The sequence below is a fragment of the Oncorhynchus masou genome, unplaced genomic scaffold, assembly GCF_036934945.1.
Source record: "Oncorhynchus masou masou isolate Uvic2021 unplaced genomic scaffold, UVic_Omas_1.1 unplaced_scaffold_776, whole genome shotgun sequence".
Lineage (NCBI taxonomy): Eukaryota > Metazoa > Chordata > Actinopteri > Salmoniformes > Salmonidae > Oncorhynchus > Oncorhynchus masou.
This window is the reverse complement of record NW_027014228.1, coordinates 102,589-128,788: the sequence shown is the minus strand read 5'-3', so window position 1 is coordinate 128,788 and position 26,200 is coordinate 102,589. Positions and strand designations below refer to the sequence as shown.

The window sequence follows — 26,200 nt, the reverse complement described above, 5'->3', positions numbered from 1 at the left end:
CTGGACCTGTCTACCTGGACCCGTCTACCTGGACCTGTCTAGATGGACCTGTCTACCTGGACCTGTCTAACCTGGACCTGTCTACCTGGACCCGTCTACCTGGACCTGTCTACCTGGACCTGTCTACCTGGACTGTCTAGATGGACCCAGTCTACCTGGACCCGTCTACCTGGACCCACCTGGACCTGTCTACCTGATAGAGGTATTGAACCCAGAGACCCGTCTACCTGGACCAGTCTATCTACAGATGACCTGAACCCAGAGACAGATGACCAGCCTCCAGATAGAGGTATTTAACCCAGAGACAGATGACCAGCCTCCAGATAGAGGTATTGAGGCACCCAGAGAGCAGATGACCAGCCTCCAGATAGAGGTATTGAACCCAGAGACAGATGACCAGCCTCCAGATAGAGGTATTGAACCCAGAGGCAGATGACCAGCCTCCAGATAGAGGTATTGAACCCAGAGACAGATGACCAGCCTCCAGATAGAGGTATTGAACCCAGAGGCAGATGACCAGCCTCCAGATAGAGGTATTGAACCCAGAGACAGATGACCAGCCTCCAGATAGAGGTATTTAACCCAGAGACAGATGACCAGCCTCCAGATAGAGGTATTGAACCCAGAGACAGATGACCAGCCTCCAGATAGAGGTATTGAACCCAGAGACAGATGACCAGCCTCCAGATAGAGGTATTGAACCCAGAGACAGATGACCAGCCTCCAGATAGAGGTATTGAACCCAGAGACAGATGACCAGCCTCCAGATAGAGTATTGAACCCAGAGACAGATGACCAGCCTCCAGATAGAGGTATTGAACCCAGAGGGATGACCAGCCTCCAGATAGAGGTATTGAACCCAGAGAAGATGACCAGCCTCCAGATAGAGGTATGGTAGAACCCAGAGGCAGATGACCAGCCTCTGATAGAGGTATTGAACCCAGAGAAAACCAGCCTCTGGTAGCAGCGTGATGACCAGTTAGAGGTATTGAACCCAGAGCAGTCTCCAGATAGAGGTATTGAACCCAGAGACAGATGACCAGTCTCGAGATAGAGGTATTGAACCCAGAGACAGATGACCAGCCTCCAGATAGAGGTATTGAACCCAGAGGCAGATGACCAGCCTCCTGATAGAGGTATTGAACCCAGAGGCAGATGACCAGCGTGGTTAGCAGTCTGTAAGGCAGTATAAAACCATCTGGTAGCAGCGTGGTTAGCAGTCTGTAAGGCAGTATAAAACCATCTGGTAGCAGCATGGTTAGCAGTCTGTAAGGCAGTATAAAACCCTCTGGTAGCAGCGTGGTTAAAACCATCTGCAGTCTGTAAGGCAGTATAAAACCATCTGGTAGCAGCGTGGTTAGCAGTCTGTAAGGCAGTATAAAACCCTCTGGCAGCAGCGTGGTTAGCAGTCTGTAAGGCAGTATAAAACCCTCTGGTAGCAGCGTGGTTAGCAGTCTGTAAGGCAGTATAAAACCCTCTGGTAGCAGCGTGGTTAGCAGTCTGTAAGGCAGTATAAAACCATCTGGTAGCAGCGTGGTTAGCAGTCTGTAAGGCAGTATAAAACCCTCTGGTAGCAGCGTGGTTAGCAGTCTGTAAGGCAGTATAAAACCCTCTGGTAGGTAGCAGCGTGGTTAGCAGTCTGTAAGGCAGTATAAAACCCTCTGGTAGCAGCGTGGTTAGCAGTCTGTAAGGCAGTATAAAACCATCTGGTAGCAGCGTGGTTAGCAGTCTGTAAGGCAGTATAAAACCCTCTGGTAGCAGCATGGTTAGCAGTCTGTAAGGCAGTATAAAACCCTCTGGCAGCAGCGTGGTTAGCAGTCTGTAAGGCAGTATATAGCAGGAGTGAAGAGGTACCATTAAAATGGGCCTCTGCCTCTTTAAGTACGGTTCTACTCTCTGGGGGCTGATTCTTCACGCCTCGCTTGGTGCCGATCTCTCTCTCTCTCTCTCTCTCTCTCTCTCTCTCTCTCTCTCTCTCTCTCTCTCCTCTCTCTCTCTCCCTTTCGCTCTCTCTCTCTCCCTCTCTCTCTCTCTTTCGCTCTCTCTCCTTATTCTCTCCCTCTCTCTCTCTCTCTCTCTCTCTCTCTCTCTCCCTTTCTGTCTGTTTCTCCCTTTCTGTCTGTTTCTCCCTTTCTGTCTGTTTCTCCCTTTCTCACCCCCCCCTCTGTCTCTCTCCCTTTCGCCTAAACAGCGCAGTGGAGACACACACACACACACACTGCCTCACAAACACACACAGTGTCTCTCACACACACGCACACACACACACACACATACAACAGTCAGGTTTGGATCAGGCAGTCGGGGAGAAACAGTCAGGTTAGGAGCAGGCAGTCAGGGAGAAACAGTCAGGTTAGGAGCAGGCACTCAGGGAGAAACAGTCAGGTTAGGAGCAGGCAGTTGGGAGAAACAGTCAGGTTAGGAGCAGGCAGTCAGGGAGAAACAGTCAGGTTAGGAGCAGGCAGTCAGGGAGAAACAGTCAGGTTAGGAGCAGGCAGTCAGGGAGAAACAGTCAGGTTAGGAGCAGTTAGTCATTGGGAAACAGTCAGGATATGAGCAGGCAGTAGTCAGTGAGAAACAGTCAGGTTAGGAGCAGGCAGTCAGAGAGAAACAGTCAGGTTAGGATCAGGCAGTCAGGGAGAAACAGTCTGGTTAGGAGCAGATAGTCAGGGAGAAACAGTCAGGTTAGGAGCAGGCAGTAAGGGAGAATCAGTCAGGTTAGGAGCAGGCAGTCAGGGAGAAACAGTCAGGTTAGGAGCAGGCAGTCAGGGAGAAACAGTCAGGTTAGGAGCAGGCACTCAGGGAGAAACAGTCAGGTTAGGAGCAGGCAGTCAGGTTAGGGAGAATCAGTCAGGTTAGGAGCAGGCAGTCAGGGAGAAACAGTCAGGATAGGAGCAGGCAGTCAGGGGAGAAACAGTCAGTGAGAATCAGTCAGGTTAGGAGCAGGCAGTCAGAGAGAAACAGTCAGGTTAGGAGCAGGCAGTCAGGGAGAAACAGTCAGGTTAGGAGCAGGCAGTCAGGGAGAAACAGTCAGGTTAGGAGCAGGCAGTCAGGGAGAAACAGTCAGGTTAGGAGCAGGCAGTCAGGGAGAAACAGTCAGGTTAGGATCAGGCAGTCAGTGAGAAACAGTCAGGTTAGGAGCAGGCAGTCAGGGAGAAACAGTCAGGATATGAGCAGGCAGTAGTCAGTGAGAAACAGTCAGGTTAGGAGCAGGCAGTCAGGGAGAAACAGTCAGGTTAGGAGCAGGCAGTCAGGGAGAAACAGTCAGGTTAGGAGCAGGCAGTAGTCAGTGAGAATCAGTCAGGTTAGGAGCAGGCAGTCAGGGAGAATCAGTCAGGGTATGAGCAGGCAGTCAGGGAGAAACAGTCAGGTTAGGAGCAGGCAGTCAGGGAGAAACAGTCAGGTTAGGAGCAGGCAGTCAGGGAGAATCAGTCAGGTTAGGAGCAGGCAGTCAGGGAGAAACAGTCAGGTTAGGAGCAGGCAGTCAGGGAGAAACAGTCAGGTTAGGAGCAGGCAGTCAGGGAGAAACAGAAAGGAGCAGTCAGGTTAGGAGCAGGCAGTCAGGGAGAAACAGTCAGGTTAGGAGCAGGCAGTCAGGGAGAAACAGTCAGGTTAGGAGCAGGCAGTCAGGGAGAAACAGTCAGGTTAGGAGCAGGCAGTCAGGGAGAAACAGTCAGGTTAGGAGCAGGCAGTCAGGGAGAAACAGTCAGGTTAGGAGCAGGCAGTCAGGGAGAAACAGTCAGGTTAGGAGCAGGCAGTCAGGGAGAAACAGTCAGGTTAGGAGCAGGCAGTCAGGGAGAAACAGTCAGGTTAGGAGCAGGCAGTCAGGGAGAAACAGTCAGGTTAGGAGCAGGCAGTCAGAGAGAAACAGTCAGGTTAGGAGCAGGCAGTCAGGGAGAAACAGTCAGGTTAGGAGCAGGCAGTCAGGAAGAATCAGTCAGGTTAGGAGCAGGCAGTCAGGGAGAATCAGTCAGGTTAGGAGCAGGCAGTCAGGGAGAAACAGTCTGGTTAGGAGCAGGCACTCAGGGAGAAACAGTCAGGTTAGGAGCAGGCACTCAGGGAGAAACAGTCAGGTTATGAGCAGGCAGTAAGGGAGAATCAGTCAGGTTAGGAGCAGGCAGTCAGGGGGAAACAGTCAGGATATGAGCAGGCAGTAGTCAGTGAGAATCAGTCAGGTTAGGAGCAGGCAGTCAGAGAGAAACAGTCAGGTTAGGAGCAGGCAGTCAGAGAGAAACAGTCTGGTTAGGAGCAGGCAGTCAGGGAGAAACAGTCAGGTTAGGAGCAGGCAGTCAGGGAGAAACAGTCAGGTTAGGAGCAGGCAGTCAGGGAGAAACAGTCAGGTTAGGAGCAGGCAGTAAGGGAGAATCAGTCAGGTTAGGAGCAGGCAGTCAGAGAGAAACAGTCTGGTTAGGAGCAGGCAGTCAGGGAGAAACAGTCTGGTTAGGAGCAGGCAGTCAGGGAGAAACAGTCTGGTTAGGAGTAGGCAGTCAGGGAGAAACAGTCAGGTTAGGAGCAGGCAGTCAGGGAGAAACAGTCAGGTTAGGAGCAGGCAGTTGGGAGAAACAGTCAGGTTAGGAGCAGGCAGTCAGGTAGAAACAGTCAGGTTAGGAGCAGGCAGTCAGGGAGAAACAGTCAGGTTAGGAGCAGGCAGTCAGGGAGAAACAGTCAGGTTAGGAGCAGGCAGTCAGAGAGAAACAGTCAGGTTAGGAGCAGGCAGTCAGGGAGAAACAGTCAGGTTAGGAGCAGGCAGTCAGGGAGAAACAGTCAGGTTAGGATCAGGCAGTCAGTGAGAAACAGTCAGGTTAGGATCAGGCAGTCAGTGAGAAACAGTCAGGTGTGCCAAACAGAATCCACTCCGTTCAGCACCATGGACAGCAGCTGTTCGGAACGCGACAACTCCGTGGCAACAACACAGCAACGCATCACAGTCTCCCCACAAAGCGATCCGTGGGCGGTGTTTGACACCCGGTAGCGGCTGGGGAGCGTGGGGGCTGGCTGGCTGTCATCTGTTTCACCGGCACGTTTCACGAAGAGGAGCAGCCAGGCGCCCACCTACCGTTGTTTTGTTTTTTTAAAACCTCCAGATTGACTTCCGTTTACGCTTTCACCGCTCTTAGGGTCAGCTCACGAGACTGGACTGGACTAAAACATTGAGATTTCAGAAAACAAACCGGGTTTGAAAAACGGGATATATATATTTTTAATTTGTGCTTTTCGGTGTGTGAGTGAGGGAGCAAAAGAGAGAGGAGAGAGGGAGCGTGTAAGTGTCGTGTTGTTTGTGTCGGTGTTTCGGCTAAACCGCTTTATGTGTTTGTGTGCAGCTGGCTATGGGTCTGTATGAGTGTGTGTGGAGTGTGTTCGCTCTGGACTGGAGGGGATAACCAAGAAAAATGTCAGCGTGTCAACAACAACAACAACAACAACAGAGGCAGGCTAACGGTCGGATGTGTACTTGCCTTTTCTCTCATACCGGGAGATAGAAAAGGCGCTCGTTCATTCAGGAAGGAGGAGGACGTTACCGGAATACCTAAGAGACGAGTGGAACTGAACCGTCTTCCCGCCTGTCTGACTGACTGTCTGTCTGCCTGGCTAACGTGAATGAAATCTAGAGGAGGAGGAGAGCGTTTCTATCCACAGCCGTCAAGAATTCAATCGGTGAGTTGTTTAGTCTATACATTACGCGTGTATGTATGTGACAGATAGATTATTGATAAGTGTAATCAAAAAAATAAAATTAAAATATTATAATGCGCTCTCTAAAATAAAATAAAAAAAAAAATACATCTCAATTGTGTTGTTGTTTGTTGTTGTGTTATTAGACGGATGAAGATGGAGTCATTCCGCCGCTGTGGACGTTAAACGGACGTTAGGTCTGGAGAGGCTGGTTGGGGAAGTTGAGCTGAGGAGACTGAACGGGGGAAAGAGGGAGAGGCGGATCGTGAAGCTGACAGGGACGCAGACCAGCCCAGCCTTGGATTTCAACAGGAGATTCCAAGAAGAAGAGAAATATGTGGCGTCACCGCTGCCGCCAGTCTAGTCTGTGGTGGAGTCTTGAGCCAGTGGTCGTTAAAACGACCCGGCTTGATCAGTGAAGCCCCGAGCCTTCTCTCTCTCTCTCTCTCTCTCTCTCTCTCTCTCTCTCTCTCTCTCTACCTCGCTCTTCCTTTCCCTTCTCTTTAAATGTAAATTACATCGGTTGTTTCTCAGTAAGTAAGCTGTCTCGTGACGTGAGATACTCAAAACCGTCAATGAAGATGTTGATGTGTGACCGGGGCGTCCAGATGCTGGTGACCACCGTGGGGGCGTTCGCCGCCTTCAGCCTCATGACGATAGCGGTCGGGACCGATTACTGGCTGTACTCACGAGGGACGTGCAAAAGCAAAAGCACCAATGACAACGACACAAGCCGGAAGAACGAAGAGGTGATGACTCACTCTGGTCTGTGGCGAACCTGCTGTCTGGAAGGTAAGAGAGAGAGAAAGAGAGGGGGGGGTCTGTGGCCAACCTGCTCTCTGGTAGGTAAGAGAGGGGGGGAGGGAGGGTGGTATGTGGTCAACCTGCTCTCTGGAAGGAGAGAGGGGGGGGGGTCTGTGGCCAACCTGCTCTCTGGAAAGGAGAGAGGGGGGGAGGGAGGGTGGTATGTGGTCAACCTGCTCTCTGGAAGGTAAGAGAGAGAGAGGAGGTGCAGGGCCTGATTAATGCCGGGGCTTACCGGGGCCCAAGCCCCCAGGGTGATCTTGATGAAGAGACAATATTAAATCTATACAATTGAAATCAATATATTTTTGACTGCACTCTCCAACCAAATGAGCTGCTCTCAATGAGTTTAGATGGCCTGTTCCCACTCTGCTAATCATCAGATGGGTGGGGAGAGGAGGTAAGGGGGCCCATGTGGGTAACTGGGGGGGCCCTGTCTTGTTTGGGTAACTGACTCAGGGCCGGCCCAAGCCTTTTGCCATGGGGCATATAGAATATGTTTCCGTTTTAAATCGTGTTTTTTTTTCTTCAAATCTACACATTTTGCCATGGGGTGGAGAATCATTTTTGGCAGTTTTAAAGCTAATTACCTGCAAATCTACACATTTTGCCATGTCTTATGCCATGTTAATGATATCTGAGTGAGAGTGTAACAAAATCAATGGGGGCCCCTGGAAGACACGGCCCCTGGAGGTCAGGGCCCTGGAGGTCAGGGACACTGGAGGTCAGGGACCTGGAGGTCAGGGCCCCTGGAGGCCAGGGCCCCTGGAGGTCAGGGCCCTGGAGGTCAAGGACACTGGAGGTCAGGGACACTGGAGGTCAGGGCCCTGGAGGTCAGGGACACTGGAGGTCAAGGACACTGGAGGTCAGGGCCCTGGAGGTCAAGGACACTGGAGGTCAGGGCCCCTGGAGGTCAAGGACACTGGAGGTCAGGGCCCCTGGAGGTCAAGGACACTGGAGGTTAGGGCCCCTAGAGGTCAGGCCCATGGAGGTTAGGGCCCTTTGGAGGTTAGGGTCTGGTGTGTTCTACTATTCAATTCTGTCTCTCTGTCTATTAGATATAGATCTAGATCAGCTAACTGTATGGGTGAGACCGTGTGTCTCTCTGTCTACAAGCAGGACAGGACAGGACAGTGTATGGGTGAGACAGTGTGTCTCTCTGTCTATTAGATATAGATATAGACTAGCAGGACAGGAACTGTATGGGTGAGACATTAGATATAGCTCTAGACGAGCAGGACAGGACCCTGTCAGTGTGTCTCTCTGTCTATTAGATATAGCTCTAGACTAGCAGGACAGGACAGTGTGTCTGTATAGATGTGTCTCTCTGTCTATAGATATAGACTAGCAGGACAGGACCCTATATGGGTGAGACAGGGTGTCTCTCTGTCTATTAGATATAGATATAGACTAGCAGGACAGGACACTGTATGGGTGAGACAGTGTGTCTCTCTGTCTATTAGATATAGATATAGACTAGCAGGACAGGACAGTGTATGGGTGAGACAGTGTGTCTCTCTGTCTATTAGATATAGATATAGACTAGCAGGACAGGACACTGTATGGGTGAGACAGTGTGTCTCTCTGTCTATTAGATATAGATATAGACTAGCAGGACAGGACCCTGCATGGGGGAGACAGTGTGTCTCTGTCTATTAGATATAGATCTAGACTAGCAGGACAGGACCCTGCATGGGGGAGACAGTGTGTCTCTCTGTCTATTAGATATAGATCTAGACTAGCAGGACAGGACACTGTATGGGTGAGACAGTGTGTCTCTCTGTCTATTAGATATAGCTATAGACTAGCAGGACAAGACCCTGCATGGGGGAGACAGTGTGTCTCTGTCTATTAGATGGTTCCATGGTTTTGCTGTTCTCTAGTTCCATGGTTCTGCTGTTATCTAGTTCGACGGTTCTGATGTTTCTAGTTCCATGGTTCTGCTTTTCGCTAGTTCCATGGTTCTGCTATTCTCTAGTTTCATGGTTCTGCTGTTCTCTAGTTACATGGTTCTGCTGTTCTCTAGTTCCACGGTTCTGCTGTTCTCTAGTTCCATGGTTCTGCTTTTCTCTAGTTCCATGGTTCTGCTGTTCTCTAGTTTCATGGTTCTGCTGTTCTCTAGTTCCATGGTTCTGTTGTTCTCTAGTTCGAAGGTTCTGCTGTTCTCTAGTTCCATGGTTCTGCTTTTCTCTAGTTCCATGGTTCTGCTATTCTCTAGTTTCATGGTTATGCTGTTCTCTAGTTCCACGGTTCTGCTGTATGGGGGAGACAGTGTGTCTCTCTGTCTATTAGATATAGATATAGACTAGCAGGACAGGACACTGTATGGGTGAGACAGTGTGTCTCTCTGTCTATTAGATATAGATATAGACTAGCAGGACAGGACCCTGCATGGGGGAGACAGTGTGTCTCTGTCTATTAGATATAGATCTAGACTAGCAGGACAGGACCCTGCATGGGAGAGACAGTGTGTCTCTCTGTCTATTAGATATAGATCTAGACTAGCAGGACAGGACACTGTATGGGTGAGACAGTGTGTCTCTCTGTCTATTAGATATAGCTCTAGACTAGCAGGACAAGACCCTGCATGGGGGAGACAGTGTGTCTCTGTCTATTAGATGGTTCCATGGTTTTGCTGTTCTCTAGTTCCATGGTTCTGCTGTTATCTAGTTCGACGGTTCTGATGTTTCTAGTTCCATGGTTCTGCTTTTCGCTAGTTCCATGGTTCTGCTATTCTCTAGTTTCATGGTTCTGCTGTTCTCTAGTTCCATGGTTCTGCTGTTCTCTAGTTCCACGGTTCTGCTGTTCTCTAGTTCCATGGTTCTGCTTTTCTCTAGTTCCATGGTTCTGCTGTTCTCTAGTTTCATGGTTCTGCTGTTCTCTAGTTCCATGGTTCTGTTGTTCTCTAGTTCGAAGGTTCTGCTGTTCTCTAGTTCCATGGTTCTGCTTTTCTCTAGTTCCATGGTTCTGCTATTCTCTAGTTTCATGGTTATGCTGTTCTCTAGTTCCACGGTTCTGCTGTATGGGGGAGACAGTGTGTCTCTCTGTCTATTAGATATATGTTCTCTAGTACCATGGTTCTTCTATTATCTAGTTCCACGGTTCTGAGGTTCTCTAGTTCCGCGGTTCTGCTGTTCTCTAGTTCCGCGGTTCTGCTATACCATGGTTCTCTCTAGTTTCGAAGTTCTGCTGTTCTCTAGTTCCATGGTTCTGCTTTTCTCTAGTTCCATGGTTCTGCTATTCTCTAGTTTCATGGTTCTGCTGTTCTCTAGTTCCATGGTTCTGCTGTTCTCTAGTTCTCTAGTACCATGGTTCTTCTATTATATAGTTCCACGGTTCTGCTGTTCTCTAGTTCCATGGTTCTGCTGTTCTCTAGTACCATGGTTCTGCTGTTCTCTAGTTCCACGGTTCTGCTATTCTCTAGTTCCATGGTTCTGCTGTTCTCTAGTTCCATGGTTCTGCTGTTCTCTAGTTCCATGTTCTGCTGTTCTCTAGTACCACGGTTCTACTGTTCTCTAGTTCCATGGTTCTGCTGTTCTCTAGTTCCATGGTTCTGCTGTTCTCTAGTTCCACTGTTCTGCTGTTCTCTAGTTCCATGGTTCTGCTGTTCTCTAGTTCCAGTTCCATGGTTCTGCTGTTCTCTAGTTCCATGGTTCTGCTGTTCTCTAGTTCCATGGTTCTGCTGTTCTCTAGTTCCATGGTTCTGCGTGTTCTCTAGTGTTCTGCTGTTCTCTAGTTCCATGGTTCTGCATGTGTTCCATGGTTCTAGTTCCATGGTTCTGCTGTCCTCTAGTTCCATGGTTCTGCTGTTCTCTCGTACCATGGTTCTGCTGTTCTCTAGTTCCATGGTTCTGCTGTTCTCTATTTCCACGGTTCCGCTGATCTCTAGTTCCATGGTTCTGTTGTTCTCTAGTTCCATGGTTCTGCTGTTCTCTAGTTCCATGGTTTTGCTGTTCTCTAGTTCCATGGTTCTGCTGTTATCTAGTTCGACGGTTCTGCTGTTCTCTAGTTCCATGGTTCTACTTTTTTCTAGTTCCATGCTTCTGCTATTCTCTAGTTTCATGGTTCTGTATGTTCTCTAGTTCCATGGTTCTGCTGTTCTCTAGTTACACGGTTCTGCTGTTCTCTAGTTCCACGTTTCTACTGTTCTCTAGTTCCACGGTTCTGCATGTTCCCTAGTTCCATGGTTCTGCTGTTCTCTAGTTCCATGCTTCTTCTGTTTTTCTAGTTCCATGGTTCTGCTGTTCTATAGTTCCACGGTTCTGCTGTTCTCTAGTTCCACGGTTCTGCTGTTCTCTAGTTCCACGGTTCTGCTGTTCTCTAGTACCATTGATCTGCTGTTCTCTAGTTCCACGGTTCTGCGTGTTCTCTAATACCATGGTTTTGCTGTTCTCTAGTTCCATGGTTCTGCTGTTCTCTAGTTCCATAGTTCTGCTGTTCTTTAGTTCCATGGTTCTGCAGTTCCATGGTTCTGCTGTTCTCTAGTTTCATGGTTCTGCGTGTTCTCTAATTCCACGGTTCTGCTGTTCTCTAATTCCATGGTTCTCCTGTTCTCTAGTTCCACGGTTTTGCTGTTCTCTAGTTCCATGGCTCTGCTGTTCCATGGTTCTGCTGTTCCATGGTTCTGCTGTTCTCTAGTTCCATGGTTCTGCTGTTCTCTCGTTCCATGGTTCTGCTGTTATCTAGTTCCACGTTCCTGCTTTTCTCTAGTTCCATGGTTCTGCTGTTCTCTAATTCCATGGTTCTTTTCTGCTGTTCTCTAGTTCCACAGTTCTACTGTTCTCTAGTTCCACAGTTATGCTGTTTTCTAGTTCCATGGTTCTGCTGTTCTCTAGTTCCATGGTTGTGTTGTTCTCTAGTTCCATGGTTCTATAGTTCCAAGGTTCTGCTGTTCTCTAGTGCCATGGTTCTGCTGTTATCTAGTTCCACGGTTCTGCTGTTCTCTAGTTCCCTGGTTCTGCTGTTCTCTAGTTCCACTGTTCTGCTGTTCTCTAGTTCCTCGGTTCTGCTGTTCTCTAGTTCTATGGTTCTGTTGTTCTCTAGTTCCATGGTTCTGTTGTTCTCTAGTTCCATGGTTCTGCTGTTCTCTAGTTCCACGGTACTGCGTGTTCTCTAGTTCCATGGTTCTGCGTGTTCTCTAGTTCCATGGTTCTGCTGTTCTCTAGTTCCATGGCTTTGCTGTTCTCTAGTTCCATGGTTCTGCTGTTCTCTAGCACCATGGTTTTGCTTTTCTCTAGTTCCACGGTTCTGCTGTTCTCTAGTTCCATGGTTCTGCTGTACTCTAGTTCCATGGTTCTGCGTGTTCTCTAGTTCCATGGTTCTGCGTGTTATCTAGTTCCATAGTTCTGCTGTTCTCTAGTTCCATGGCTCTGCTGTTCTCTAGTTCCACGGTTCTGCTGTTCTCTCGTTCCACGGTTCTGCTGTTCTTTAGTTCCACGGTTCTGCTGTTCTCTAGTTCCACGGTTCTGCTGTTCTAGAGTTCCACGGTTCTGCTGTTCTCTAGTTCCATGGTTCTGCTGTTCTAGAGTTCCACGGTTCTGCTGTTATCTAGTTCCACGGTTCTGCTGTTCTCTAGTTCCATGGTTCTCTCCCTCTCTCTCTTGCACATCTGGTGAACAGGTCAGGGATCCATAGCCACAGGCAAAATAGCAGAAACTGGAGTAGCAACACAACCAGGTGGACAGCCAGGAGTCATCAGGTCAGGTAGTGCTGAGACAGGAGAGGACAGAGAGAGAGAGAGAGAGAGAGATAGTGACGAGACAGGAGAGAGAGGGACAGGAGAGAGAGGGACAGGAGAGAGAGAGGGACAGGAGAGAGGGACAGGAGAGAGGGACAGGAGAGAGAGAGAGAGACAGAGAGAGACAGGAGAGAGAGAGAGACAGAGAGAGAGAGAGAGGGTCAGGAGAGAGAGAGGAGAGAGAGAGAGAGAGAGAGAGAGAGAGAGAGAGAGAGAGAGAGAGAGAGAGAGAGAGAGAGAGAGAGAGAGTGTGTGATGAGACAGGAGAGAGAGGGACAGGAGAGAGAGAGGGACGGAGAGAGAGATGGGAGAATTAGAGCTACCATACTTAAGTTCACACAGGACATCAGATAAGACAGTAGAATTGCACCAGATTGGACAGACTGACCATGGCCCCCCGGCACATAGACTATTGCAGCAAAGATACTGGAAGCTGAGACAGTTTGGCGGGTTGGGGGATACCGTGACCCTGTCCGACGATACCCCCGGAGCACAGCACCCACACCACTAGAGGGATATCAACAGACCACCAATTTACTACCCTGAGACAAGGCTGAGTACAGCCCACAAAGATCTCCTCCTACGGCACGAGCTCGAGGGGGCGCCGAACCGGACATGGAGTTCACGTCAGTGACTCAACCCACTCAAGTTGAGTATAGTGGAAAAAGCCTGGCACGACGTGACACACCCCTCCTCGGGACGACGTGGAAGAGCACCAGTAAGCCAGTGACTCAGCCCCCTCGTAACAGGGTCGGAGGGAGAGAATCCCAGGGTAGAGAGGGAAACCGGTCAGGCAGAGACAGCAAGGGCGGTTCTTTGCTCCAGTGCCTTTCCATTCACCTTCCCACTCCTGTGCCAGACTGCACTCAATCATATGACCCACTGAAGAGATGAGTCTTCAGTAAAGACTTAAAGGTTGAGACCGAGTTTGCGTCTCTGACATGAGTAGGCAGACCGTTCCATAAAAACGGAGCTCTATAGGAGAAAGCCCTGCCTCCAGCTGTCTAGGGGCAGTAAGGAGGCCTGTGTCTTGTGACCGTAGCGTACCTGTAGGTATGTACGACAGGATCATGATTCTAGCAGCCGTGTTCAGTACTAGCTGAAGTTTATTTAGTTAGCCGGAGAGTATAGCATTGCAGTAGTCTCATGTAGAAGTAACAAAAGCATGGATTCGTTTTTCTGCATTGTGGTTTTACAATGTTAGGAAGATTTTTTTAAAAGCTGTCCTTGAAACAGTCTTGATATGTTCGTCAAAAGAGAGATCAGGGTCCAGAGTAACGCCGAGTTCCTTCGCAGTTTCATTTTAGAGACGACTGTACAAACCATTTGAGATGAATCGTCAGATCCAACAGCAGATATCTTTGTTTCTGTCACGCCCTGGCCATAGAGAGGTTTTTATTCTCTATTTTGGTTAGGCCGGGGTGTGACTCGGGTGGGCATTCTAGTTTCTTTATTTCTATGTTTTCTATTTCTTTGTTGTTTGGCCGGGTGTGGTTCTCAATCAGAGGCAGCTGTCTATCGTTGTCTCTGATTGAGAACCATACTCACCACGTTTTATTGAAATGTACAGCTGTTTGTCGTCCGCATATAGCAGTGAGAGTTAACACTGTGTTTCCAAATGACATCACTAAGAGGTAAAAATATATAGTGGAAACAATAGTGGTCCTAAAACGGAACCTTGAGGAACACCAAACAGGAAGTTGGATCATTCCCTTCAAACTTGCATGTCAGGAAGTTTTACAGCTTCCTTCAACACACGGGTGCTGAGTCTGCACTTAACCTACAATTAGACCTACGTCAATAAATACCTATTAAAACCTATCTGATGGGATACACAGGCTACAATTAGACCTATGTAAATAAATACCTATTCAAATCTGATGGGATACACAAGCTACTTTCCTTGTCAAATTACGACAGTTTTATCACAAATTGAAAATGGGACGCGTTGAGCGGACTGGGGAAATATGTGTTCCAGCTGTTTGTTGTTGAATAATTGAGTCCCATTTGATTTCCGTTTTCATTTAATTTGCGGTTGTCACTAGTTACCACAGCCACAAAGTCAAAATTGGCTATATCGTAAAACATTTTTTTTATGTAAACAAATGTTTTATGTAAACAAAAATGTACTTAATTTAAGGTTTGGCATAAGGTTAATAGTGTGGTTAGATTTAGGGTTTAAAATCAGATTTTAAGGAGATAAATTTTAGAAATAGGTGGGGGGGGGTTCATGACTTTGTAGCTGTGGGAACTATTGACGGCCCTACTTGGCAAACTGCTGGTGCCAGTTAGAATTCGTTATATATATTTTTTTATTTTTTATTTATTTAACTAGGCAAGTCAGTTAGGAACAAATGACGGCCTAGGAACAGTGGGTTAACTGAGATGAAGCCTTATCTCAGTTCATTGGTCACGATGGCAACACCCACCCGAAGCACGCGCTCCAGCAGGTGTATCTCACTGATCATCCCTAAAGCCAACACCTCATTTGGCCGCCTTTCGTTCCAGTACTCTGTTGCCTGTGACTGGAACGAATTGCAAAAATCGCTGAAGTTGGAGACTTTTATCTCCCTCACCAACTTCAAACATCTGCTATCTGAACAGCTAATCGATCGCTGCAGCTGTACATAGTCTATCGGTAAATAGCCCACCCAATTTTACCTACCTCATCCCCATACTGTTTTTATTTATTTACTTTTCTGCTTTTTTGCACACCAATATCTCTACCTGTACATGACCATCTGATCATTTATCACTCCAGTGTTAATCTGCAAAATTGTAATTATTCGCCTACCTCATGCCTTTTGCACACAATGTATATAGACTTTTTTTTCTCTACTGTGTTATTGACTTGTTAATTGTTTACTCCATGTGTAACTCTGTGTTGTCTGTTCACACCGCTATGCTTTATCTTGGCCAGGTCGCAGTTGTAAATGAGAACTTGTTCTCAACTAGCCGACCTGGTTAAATAAAGGTAAAATAAAAAATAAAATAAAAAAACTGCCTTGTTCAGGAGCAGAACGACAGATTTTGTACCTTGTCAGCTCGTGGATTCGATCCAGCAACCTTTCGGGTTACTAGTCCAACGCTCTAACCACTAGGCTACCTGCTCTAACCACTAGGCTACCTGCTCTAACCACTAGGCTACCTGCTCTAACCACTAGGCTCTAACCACTAGGCTACCTGCTCTATCCACTAGGCTACCTGCCTCTAACCACTAGGCTACCTGCTCTAACCACTAGGCTACCTGCTCTAACCACTAGGCTACCTGCTCTAACCACTAGGCTCTAACCACTAGGCTACCTGCTCTAACCACTAGGCTACCTGCTCTAACCACTAGGCTACCTGCTCTAACCACTAGGCTACCTGCTCTAACCACTAGGCTACCTGCTCTAACCACTAGGCTACCTGCTCTAACCACTAGGCTACCTGCTCTAACCACTAGGCTACCTGCTCTAACCACTAGGCTACCTGCTCTAACCACTAGGCTACCTGCTCTAACCACTAGGCTACCTGCTCTAACCACTAGGCTACCTGCTCTAACCACTAGGCTACCTGCTCTAACTCTAACCACTAGGCTACCTGCTCTAACCACTAGGCTACCTGCCTCCCTAAACTACAGGCTACCTGCTCTAAGCACTAGGCTACCTGCTCTAACCACTCAGGCCTAACCACTAGGCTTTAATGCTCTATCCACTTTGGCTACCTTGCAACTCTAACCACTGAAAATGCTACCTGCTCTAACCACTAAATTGACCTGCTCTAACCACTAGGCTACCTGCTCTAACCACTAGACTACCTGCTCTAACCACTAGGCTACATTCTGTCTCTTTAACCACTAGGCTACCTGCCTATAAAACTACTAGGCTTGACTGTGCTCTAACCACTAGGCTACCTGCTCTAACCAAACAAGGCTTTGCCTGCACACCCTTAAACATAGACAGGTTCCAGACTGAAAATATGCACACTTTCATCAAGACACTGCTAAAGATCAGTCCTACTTTTTTCATCAAAAGCATGTCCTCCACGTGATTTAAGTGATACAGGAATAAATGAATCAAAATGGCATTTGAATTTTTTTATATTCAGCATTTTGTAACCAGTGAAAATGTTTATTTTCAATTGAACAAAATTGAGCCTCGTTTTCAAATGATTCCTTGTTCTTCACTTTGGTATATAGATGTTAGATTCTCAAGTGCAAGTCTAAAAATACTTCATTCTTCCTATTTAATTTTTTAGATTACATCAGTTAATTTTGGAATGTCACTATAAAACTAGGTGGGTTTTGACTGTGATAACGGGGCTTAGCCCAAAAACTGTTCGCGTCTGGCCCCTGCTGAATGAACAAAACAAGGCTTTGCCATTCACCACCTCCGGAGACACCTGAAACCCCTCCCCTAGGATAGGATAAGTAATCCTTCTTAAATGACAGAGCAAGGGCCACACTGCAGAAGATCAGTGCTTCTTTTTTAATTTTAAAAGCTTGTGTTCCACGATATAATATCACCAGTTGATATTACGGCTTCAATAAATGAATCTTAAAATGGCACTTGTTTATTTTTTTATTTTTATTTATTATTATTGACTGAATATATATATGGGGAAATTGAGCAATTAGGATTCGTTGTCTGTAATGGTTATGATAAATGAGGCCTTGTTGTCCACTGTTGGTATATAGATAAGTACAGATTAGTTTTAAAGTGCAAGTCTAAAAATAGATTATTCTTCTGTTGGTATAGATAGATATACAGATTAGTTTTAATGTGTTTAGTTTTTTAAGGGCAGTACTCCATCAGTTAATTAAAAAAAATGTGGAATGTCGCTGGGTATCTCGCGGCTGGGTTTATTAAATCGTGATAACAGTTCCCGCTCAGCCCAGTCAAAACTGTTCGCTGCTCTGGCCCCCCAATGGTGGAACAAACTCCCTCACGACGCCAGGACAGCGGAGTCAATCACCACCTTCCGGAGACACCTGAAACCCCACCTCTTCAAGGAATACCTAGGATAGGATAAAGTAATCCTTCTCACCCCCCTTAAATGATTTAGATGCACTATTGTAAAGTGGCTGTTCCACTGGATGTCAGAAGGTGAATTCAGTAGTGGCTGTTCCACTGGATGTCAGAAGGTGAATTCACCAATTTGTTAGTCGCTCTGGATAAGAGCGTCTGCTAAATGACTTAAATGTAATGTAAATGTAGTAGTGTAGTAGTGTAGTAATGTAGTAGTGTAGTAGTGTAGTAGTGTAGTAATGTAGTAATGTAGTAGTGTAGTAATGTAGTAGTGTAGTAGTGTAGTAGTGCAGTAGTGTAGTAGTGTAGTAATGTAGTAGTGTAGTAGTGTAGTAGTGTAGTAATGTAGTAGTGTAGTAATGTAGTAATGTAGTAGTGTAGTAGTGTAGTGTAGTGTAGTAGTGTAGTAATGTAGTAGTGTAGTAGTGTAGTAGTGTAGTAATGTAGTAGTGTAGTAATGTAGTAATGTAGTAGTGTAGTAATGTAGTAGTGTAGTAATGTAGTAATGTAGTAGTGTAGTAATGTAGTAATGTAGTAATGTAGTAGTGTAGTAGTGTAGTAGTGTAGTAATGTAGTAGTGTAGTAGTGTAGTAATGTAGTAGTGTAGTAGTGTAGTAGTGTAGTAATGTAGTAATGTAGTAGTGTAGTAGTGTAGTAGTGTAGTAGTGTAGTAGTGTAGTAGTGTAGTAGTGTAGTGTAGTGTAGTAGTGTAGTAATGTCGTAGTGTAGTAGTGTAGTAGTGTAGTAATGTAGTAGTGTAGTAGTGTAGTAGTGTAGTAATGTAGTAGTGTAGTAATGTAGTAATGTAGTAGTGTAGTAGTGTAGTAGTGTAGTAGTGTAGTAGTGTAGTAATGTAGTAGTGTAGTAGTGTAGTAGTGTAGTAGTGTAGTAATGTAGTAGTGTAGTAATGTAGTAATGTAGTAGTGTAGTAGTGTAGTAGTGTAGTAGTGTAGTAGTGTAGTAGTGTAGTAGTAATGTAGTAGTGTAGTAGTGTAGTAGTGTAGTAGTAGTGTAGTAATGTAGTAATGTAGTAGTGTAGTAGTGTAGTAGTGTAGCAGTAATGTAGTAGCGTAGTAGTGTAGTAGTGTAGTAATGTAGTAATGTAGTAGTGTAGTAGTAGTGTAGTAACGTAGTAGTGTAGTAGTGTAGTAGTGTAGTAGTGTAGTAGTGTAGTAGTGTAGTAATGTAGTAGTGTAGTAGTGTAGTAGTGTAGTAATGTAGTAGTGTAGTAGTGTAGTAGTGTAGTAGTGTAGTAGCGTAGTAGCGTAGTAGCGTAGTAACGTAGTAACGTAGTAACGTAGTAACGTAGTAGCGTAGTAGCGTAGTAGCGTAGTAGCGTAGTAGCGTAGTAGCGTAGTAATGTAGTAATGTAGTAGTGTAGTAATGTAGTAGTGTAGTAGTGTAGTAATGTAGTAGTGTAGTAGTGTAGTAGTGTAGTAATGTAGTAGTGTAGTAGTGTAGTAGTGTAGTAGTGTAGTAGTGTAGTAATGTAGTAATGACTTAAATGTAAATGTGATAGTCTTTCCGTCATAACAGGATTCGATCTTTGTCATGTATACGACGCTTTGCCCGTTTGATGGCTCATCGAGAAAGTCGCAGCGGGATTTCCCGGATTAGTGTCCTCCTTGAAAAGAGGCAAATCTACACTTAAACTCGGATGTGCGGATGTTGCCTGTAATCCATGGCGTTCTGGTTGAGGTATGTACGTACGGTCACTGTCCTCTATGTTACCGGATGAATCCAGAAACATGTTCCAGTCTGTTCTGTAACAAAACAGTCCTGTAGCTCAGCATCCACTTCGTCTGACCACTTCCGTGTTGAGCGACTCTGTGTGTCGAGTAAAAGGGGTTTTGTCGCATGTAGTTGCATAGGTGAAATGCTGGTAAAAAAAAAAATGAGGTCAAACGGATTCTGTCGTGACGTCTCCAGCACACTGAGATGCAGTGCCTTAGAGCGTTGCGATACAGCCTGGAATCAAACCAGGGTCTGTAGTGACGTCTCTAGCACTGAGATACAGTGTCTAAAACCCCATGCTCCACTCTGGAGACCCATGTTCACCAATAGAACAGCGGGCGATGGGGGTCTATTTTCTCGCCGACGGAATCTCGTCAGGATGCAGCCTCAACTGCCCCTCTCTTTCGCCGCCGCTTCCTCTTTTCGAGTCCCGGGGACTAGGGCCTGGTCTAGAATAAAGAGAACGTCTAGAATCACGGTGATTAGGGCCTGGTCTAGAGTAAACAGAAAGTCAAGGGGATTAGGGCCTGGTCTAGAGTAAACAGAACATCCCAGGGATTAGGGCCTGGTCTAGAGTAAGCAGAACGTCCAGAGTCAAGGGGATTAGGGCCTGGTCCAGAGCGAGCAGAACGTCAAGAGTGCCAGGGATTAGGGCATGGTCTAGAGTAAACAGAACGTCCCGAGGATTAGGGCCTGGTCTAGAGTAAGCAGAACGTCCAGAGTCCCGGTGATTAGGGCCTGGTCTAGAGTAAGCAGAACGTCCAGAGTCCCGGTGATTAGAGCATGGTCTAGAGTAAACAGAACGTCCCGGTGATTAGGGCCTGGTCTAGAGTAAACAGAACGTCCAGAGTCCCGGTGATTAGGGCCTGGTCTAGAGTAAGCAGAACGTCTAGAGTCCTGGGGATTAGGGCCTGGTCTAGAGTAAGCAGAACGTCCAGAGTCAAGGGGATTAGGGCCTGGTCTAGAGTAAGCAGAACGTCCAGAGTCAAGGGGATTAGGGCCTGGTCTAGAGTAAACAACGTCCCGGGGATTAGGGCCTGGTCTAGAGTAAACAGAATGTCCCAGGAATTAGGGCCTGGTCTAGTGTAAACAGAACGTCCCGGGGACTACGGCCTGGTCTAGAGTAAGCAGAATGTCCCGGGGATTAGGGCCTGGTCCAGAGTAAGCAGAACGTCCCTGGCATTAGGGCCTGGTCTAGAGTAAGCAGAATGTGCAGAGTCCCTGGGATTAGGGCCTGGGCCAGAGTAAACAGAATGTCTAGAGTCTCTGGGATTAGGGCCTGGTCTAGAGTAAACAGAACATCCCGAGGATTAGGGCCTAGTCTAGCATAGGCAGAACGTCCCATGGCTCGGGGATTAGGGCCTGGTGTAGAGTAATCAGAACATCTAGAGTCCTGGGGATTAGGGCCTGGTCTAGAGTAAACAGAACGACTAGAGTCCTGGGGATTAGGGCCTGGTCTAGAGTAAACAGAACGTCTAGAGTCCTGGGGATTAGGGCCTGGTCTAGAGTAAACAGAACGTCTAGAGTCCCGGGGATTAGGGCCTGGTCTAGAGTATGCAGAAAGTCCGGGGGATTAGGGCCTGGTCTAGAGTAAACAGAACATCTAGAGTTCCGGGGATTAGGGCCTGGTCTAGAGTAAGTAGAACGTCCAGAGTCCCGGGGATTAGGGCCTGGTCCTGAGTAAGCAGAACATCTAGAGTCCCTGGGATTAGGGCCTGGTCCTGAGTAAGCAGAACATCTAGTGTCCCTGGGATTATGGCCTGGTCTAGAGTAAACAGAACGTCTAGATTAGGGCCTGGTTCAGAGTAAGCAGAACGTCTAGAGTCCCTGGGATTAGGGCCTGGTCCTGAGTAAGCAGAACATCTAGTGTCCCTGGGATTATGGCCTGGTCTAGAGTAAACAGAACATCCCAGGGATTAGGGCCTGGTCTGGAGTAATCAGAACGTCTAGAGTCCCGAGGATTACGGCCTGGTCTAGAGTATGCAGAACGTCCCGGGGATTAGGGCCTGGTCTAGAGTAAACAGAACGTCCAGAGTCCCGGTGGTTAGGGCCTGGTCTAGAGTAAGCAGAACGCCCAGAGTCCCGGTGATTAGGGCCTGGTCCAGAGTAAACAGAACGTCCCGGTGATTAGGGCCTGGTCTAGATTAAACAGAACGTCCCGAGGATTAGGGCCTGGTCTAGAGTAAGCAGAACGCCCAGAGTCCCGGTGATTAGGGCCTGGTCTAGAGTAAGCAGAACGCCCAGAGTCCCGGTGATTAGGGCCTGGTCTAGAGTAAGCAGAACGCCCAGAGTCCCGGTGATTAGGGCCTGGTCCAGAGTAAACAGAACGTCCCGGTGATTAGGGCCTGGTCTAGATTAAACAGAACGTCCCGAGGATTAGGGCCTGGTCTAGAATAAACAGAATGTCCCGGTGATTAGGGCCTGGTCTAGAGTAAGCAGAACGCCCAGAGTCCCGGTGATTAGGGCCTGGTCTAGATTAAACAGAACGTCCCGAGGATTAGGGCCTGGTCTAGAATAAACAGAACGTCCCGAGGATTAGGGCCTGGTCTAGAATAAACAGAACGTCCCGAGGATTAGGGCCTGGTCTAGAATAAACAGAACGTCCCGAGGATTAGGGCCTGGTCTAGAATAAACAGAACGTCCCGAGGATTAGGGCCTGGTCTAGAATAAACAGAACGTCCCGGTGATTAGGGCCTGGTCTAGAATAAACAGAATGTCCCGAGGATTAGGGCCTGGTCTAGAATAAACAGAATGTCCCGAGGATTAGGGCCTGGTCTAGAATAAACAGAATGTCCCGGTGATTAGGGCCTGGTCTAGAATAAACAGAATGTCCCGAGGATTAGGGCCTGGTCTAGAATAAACAGAATGTCCCGAGGATTAGGGCCTGGTCTAGAATAAACAGAACGTCCCGAGGATTAGGGCCTGGTCTAGAGTAAACATAGAGAGGGATAGGAAGAGAGAGATGGAGTGGTAGAGAGAGGGATAGGGAGAGGGAGGGAAAGGGAGAGGTTCAGAGAGGGAGAGGTAGAGAAGTAGAGAGACGGAGTGGTAGAGAGAGGGATAGGGAGAGAGAGGGAAAGGGAGAGGTTCAGAGAGGGAGAGGTAGAGAAGTAGAGAGACGGAGTGGTAGAGAGAGGGGGAGAGGCAGAGAAAAGGAGAGAGAATGTAGCACACTAAGCACTCAGAAGAAACAAGTGGTCCAATTTACTCTGCTTTTCCAACCCTTCACCTCCTCTCCTCCTCTCCTCCTCTCTTCCTCCTCTCCTCCTCTCCCCTCCTCTTCTCCTCCTTCTCTCCATCTCCTCCTCTTCTCCTCCTCCTCTCCTCCTCTCTTCTCTTCCTCCTCCTCCTCTCTTCCTCCTCTCCTCCTCCTCCTCTCTTCCTCTCCTTCTCTCCTCCTTCTCTCCTCTTCTCTTCCTCCTCTCCTCCTCCCCCTCCTCCTCCCCCTCCTCTACTCCTCCTCTCCTCTCTTCCTCCTCTTCCTCCTCTCCTCCTCTCCTCCTCCTCCTCCTTTCCTCTCCTCTCCTCCTCCTCTCCTCTCTTCCTCCTCTTCTCCTCGCCTCCTCCTCCTCCTCCCTTCTCCCCCTCCTCTCCTCATCCTCCACGCCTCCCCTCCTCCCTCCTCCTCTCCTCCCTCCTCCCTCCCTTCCTCCTCCTCCTCCCTCCTCCCTCCTCCTCCTCCTCCCTCCTCCTCCTCCTCCTCCTCCTCCTCCTCCTCCCTCCTCCTCTCCTCCTCCTCCTCTCCTCTCTCCTCCCCCTCCTCTCCTCTCCTCCTCCTCCTCCTTCCTCTCTTCCTCCTCTCCTCCTCCCCTCCCTCCTCCTCTCCTCCTCCCTCCTCCCTCCTCCTTCCTCTTCCTCCTCTCCTCCTCTCCCTCCTCGCCTCCTCTCCTCCTCCCTTCCTCCTCTCTTCCTCTCCTCTCCCCTCCTTCCTCCTCCCTCTCCCTCCTCCTCCTCCTCCTCTCCTCCTCCTCCTCTCTCCTCCTCCTCCCTCCTCCTCTCCTCCTCCCCCTCCTCCTCTCCTCTCCTCCCTCCTCTCCCCTCTCTCTCCTCCTCCTCCTCCCCTCCTCTCTCGTCCTCCTCCGTCCTCCTCTCCTCTCTCCTTCCTCCTCCCTCCTCTCTTCCTCCTCCTCTCCTCTCTCCTCCTCTCCTCTCTTACTCCTCTCCTCCCTCCTCGAGTTTTATAGTGTTTGTTCTTGGGGGGGATGACATTCATCGAATACATGACTGAACACAGAACAGATCACATGTAGTGTGTGTGTGTGTGTGTGTGTGTGTGTGTGTGTGTGTGTGTGTGTGTGTGTGTGTGTGTGTGTGTGTGTGTGTGTGTGTGTGTGTGTGTGTGTGTGTGTGTGTGTGTGTGTGTGTGTGTGTGTAGAAGAGCCTCCCTCCCTCTGTTTCCTCTTCATTTCCTTTAATGGACGAAACGTGTCCTCGTTCATTCAACATCAGTCAAATACACTGTTTTTATCTCAGACCGCAGCAGACACACACACACACAAAGATGTAGAACAGAACAGAACAGAAAGGCTTTTTCTGGTCGGCTGCAGCGAGAAGTTTAATAATTAACACGTTTGTAGCCTTTGTCCTGTTACAATGGCAGTCCTAGTTCTGATAGAACCCTTGCCTCGGTCCTGCTTCAACGGCAGTCCTAGTTCTGATAGAACCCGTTCCTCGGTCCTGCTACAATGGCAGTCCTAGTTCTGATAGAACCCGTTCCTCGGTCCTGCTACAACGGCAGTCCTAGTTCTGATAGAACCCGTGCCTCGGTCCTGCTACAACGGCAGTCCTAGTTCTGACAGAACCCGTGCCTCGGTCCTGCTTCAACGGCAGTCCTAGTTCTGATAGAACCCGTTCCTGATTAACAATGGCAGTCCTAGTTCTGATAGAATCCGTTCCTCGGTCCTGCTACAACGGCAGTCCTAGTTCTGTTAGAACCCGTGCCTCGGTCCTGCTACAACGGCAGTCGTAGATCTGATTGATCCCGTGCGTGATTAGCAGCCTCGGTCTTGCTACAACGCCAGTCCTAGTTCTGATAGAACCCGTGCCTTGGTCCTGCTACAATGGCAGTCCGTAGTTCTGATAGAATCCGTGCGTGATTAGCAGCCAGGTCACTCTAGATTGACTTTCCTGCCAAACCCTAAACCAAACCCAAACTAAACCTGAAGAAACCCTAAACTAAACCTAAACGGTCCTGTTAAACCCTAGTTCTGATAGAACCCCAAACCTAAACCTGCTACAATGGCAGTCCGAGTTCTGATAGAACCTAAACGTGATTAGCAGCCAGGTCACTCTAATTGACTTCAATCTAAACCAAACCCTAAACCAAACCCTAAACCTAAACCTAAACCCTAAACCAAACCCTAAACCAAACCCTAAACCAAACCCTAACCCTAAACCAAACCCTAAACCAAACCCTAACCCTAAACCAAACCCTAAACCAAACCCTAACCCTAAACCAAACCCTAAACCAAACCCCCTAACCCTAAACTAAACCAAACCAAACCCTAACCAAACAAACCAAACCCTAAACCAAACCCTAAACCCTAACCCTAAACCAAACCCTAAACCAAACCCTAACCCTAAACCTAAACCAAACCCTAAACCAAACCCTAACCCTAAACCAAACCCTAACCAAACCCTAAACCCCAAACCAAACCAAACCTTACCCTAAACCAAACCCTAACCAAACCCTAAACCAAACCCTAACCCTAAACCAAACCCTAAACCAAACCCTAACCAAACCCTAACCCTAACCCTAAACCAAACCCTAACCCAAACCCTAAACCCTAACCCCAACCCTAAACCAAACCCTAAACCAAACCTGAACCAAACCCTGAACCAAACCCTAACCCTAAACCAAAACCCTAAACCAAACCCTAACCCTAAACCAAACCCTAACCCTAAACCAAACCAAACCCTAAACCAAACCCTAAACCAAACCCTAACCCAAACCCTAAACCAAACCCTAAACCTAAACCAAACCTAAACCAAAAACCAAACCCTAAACCCAAACCAAACCTTAACCCCCCGCCCTAACCAAACCCTAACCCTAAACCAAACTCTAAACCCAAGTTTGTCCCTGTTTAACGCTGGTGGGTGTCCCTGAACCAAACACTGAACCAAACCCTAAACCAAACCCTAAACCCTAACCCAAACCCTAAACCAAACCCTGAACCAAACCCTAAACCCTGAACCAAACCCTAAACCCTAACCCAAACCCTAACCCAAACCCAAACCCTAAACCAAACCCTGAACCAAACCCTGAACCAAACCCTAAACCAAACCCTAACCCTAAACCAAACCCTAACCCTAACCCTAACCAAACCCTGAACCAAACCCTAAACCCCTAACCCTGAACCAAACCCTTCACCCAATCCCTAAACCAAACCCAAACCCTAAACCAAACCCTGAACCAAACCCTGAACCAAACCCTAACCCTAAACCTAACCCAGTTCACCCTGAACCAAACCCTGAACCAAACCCTAACCCTAAACCAAACCAAACCCTGAACCAAACCCTAAACCAAACCCTAAACCAAACCCTAACTCAAACCCAAACTCTAAACCAAACCCTAAACCAAACGCTGGTGGGTGTCTAACTTCTGAACCAAAACCCTAAACCAAACCCTGTTTAACCAGTCAGAATGAAGGCCTAAACTCAACCCTGTTTAACGTTGAGTTTTGAAGTTTGTCCCCGCCCTGATATGAGAAACGTTGAATACTGAAGTGAGGCCGTGATATTGTGTTGAGACTCTGTGTCATTCTGGCTCAAACAAGTCCACTTGCTTACTTTGTCACCTGATATGACCCAGTTCACCCTGTTTAACGCTGGTGGGTGTCTGCCGTTCTGGACCTGATATGACCCAGTTCACCCTGTTTAACGCTGGTGGGTGTCTGCCGTTCTGGACCTGATATGACCCAGTTCACCCTGTTTAACGCTGGTGGGTGTCTGCCGTTCTGGACCTGATACGACCCAGTTCACCCTGTTCAACGCTGGTGGGTGTCTGCCGTTCTGGACCTGATATGACCCAGTTCACCCTGTTTAACGCTGGTGGGTGTCTGCCGTTCTGGACCTGATACGACCCAGTTCACCCTGTTTAACGCTGGTGGGTGTCTGCCGTTCTGGACCTGATACGACCCAGTTCACCCTGTTTAACGCTGGTGGGTGTCTGCCGTTCTGGACCTGATATGACCCAGTTCACCCTGTTTAACGCTGGTGGGTGTCTGCCTGATATGTTCTGGAC

General features: G+C 48.0%; 1 long non-coding RNA gene across 1 annotated transcript in view; it reads left to right on the top strand.

Moving 5' to 3' along the window:
* Positions 1 to 4,756: 4,756 nt before the first annotated feature.
* The window catches only part of LOC135537429 (uncharacterized), a 49,728-nt gene continuing 28,284 nt past the window's right edge, over positions 4,757 to 26,200 (top strand). Inside the window, exons 1-2 of the long non-coding RNA XR_010455210.1 lie at positions 4,757 to 5,655; positions 5,820 to 6,465. This is a non-coding gene — a long non-coding RNA (uncharacterized LOC135537429). The remainder of the gene's footprint in view (positions 5,656 to 5,819; positions 6,466 to 26,200) is intronic.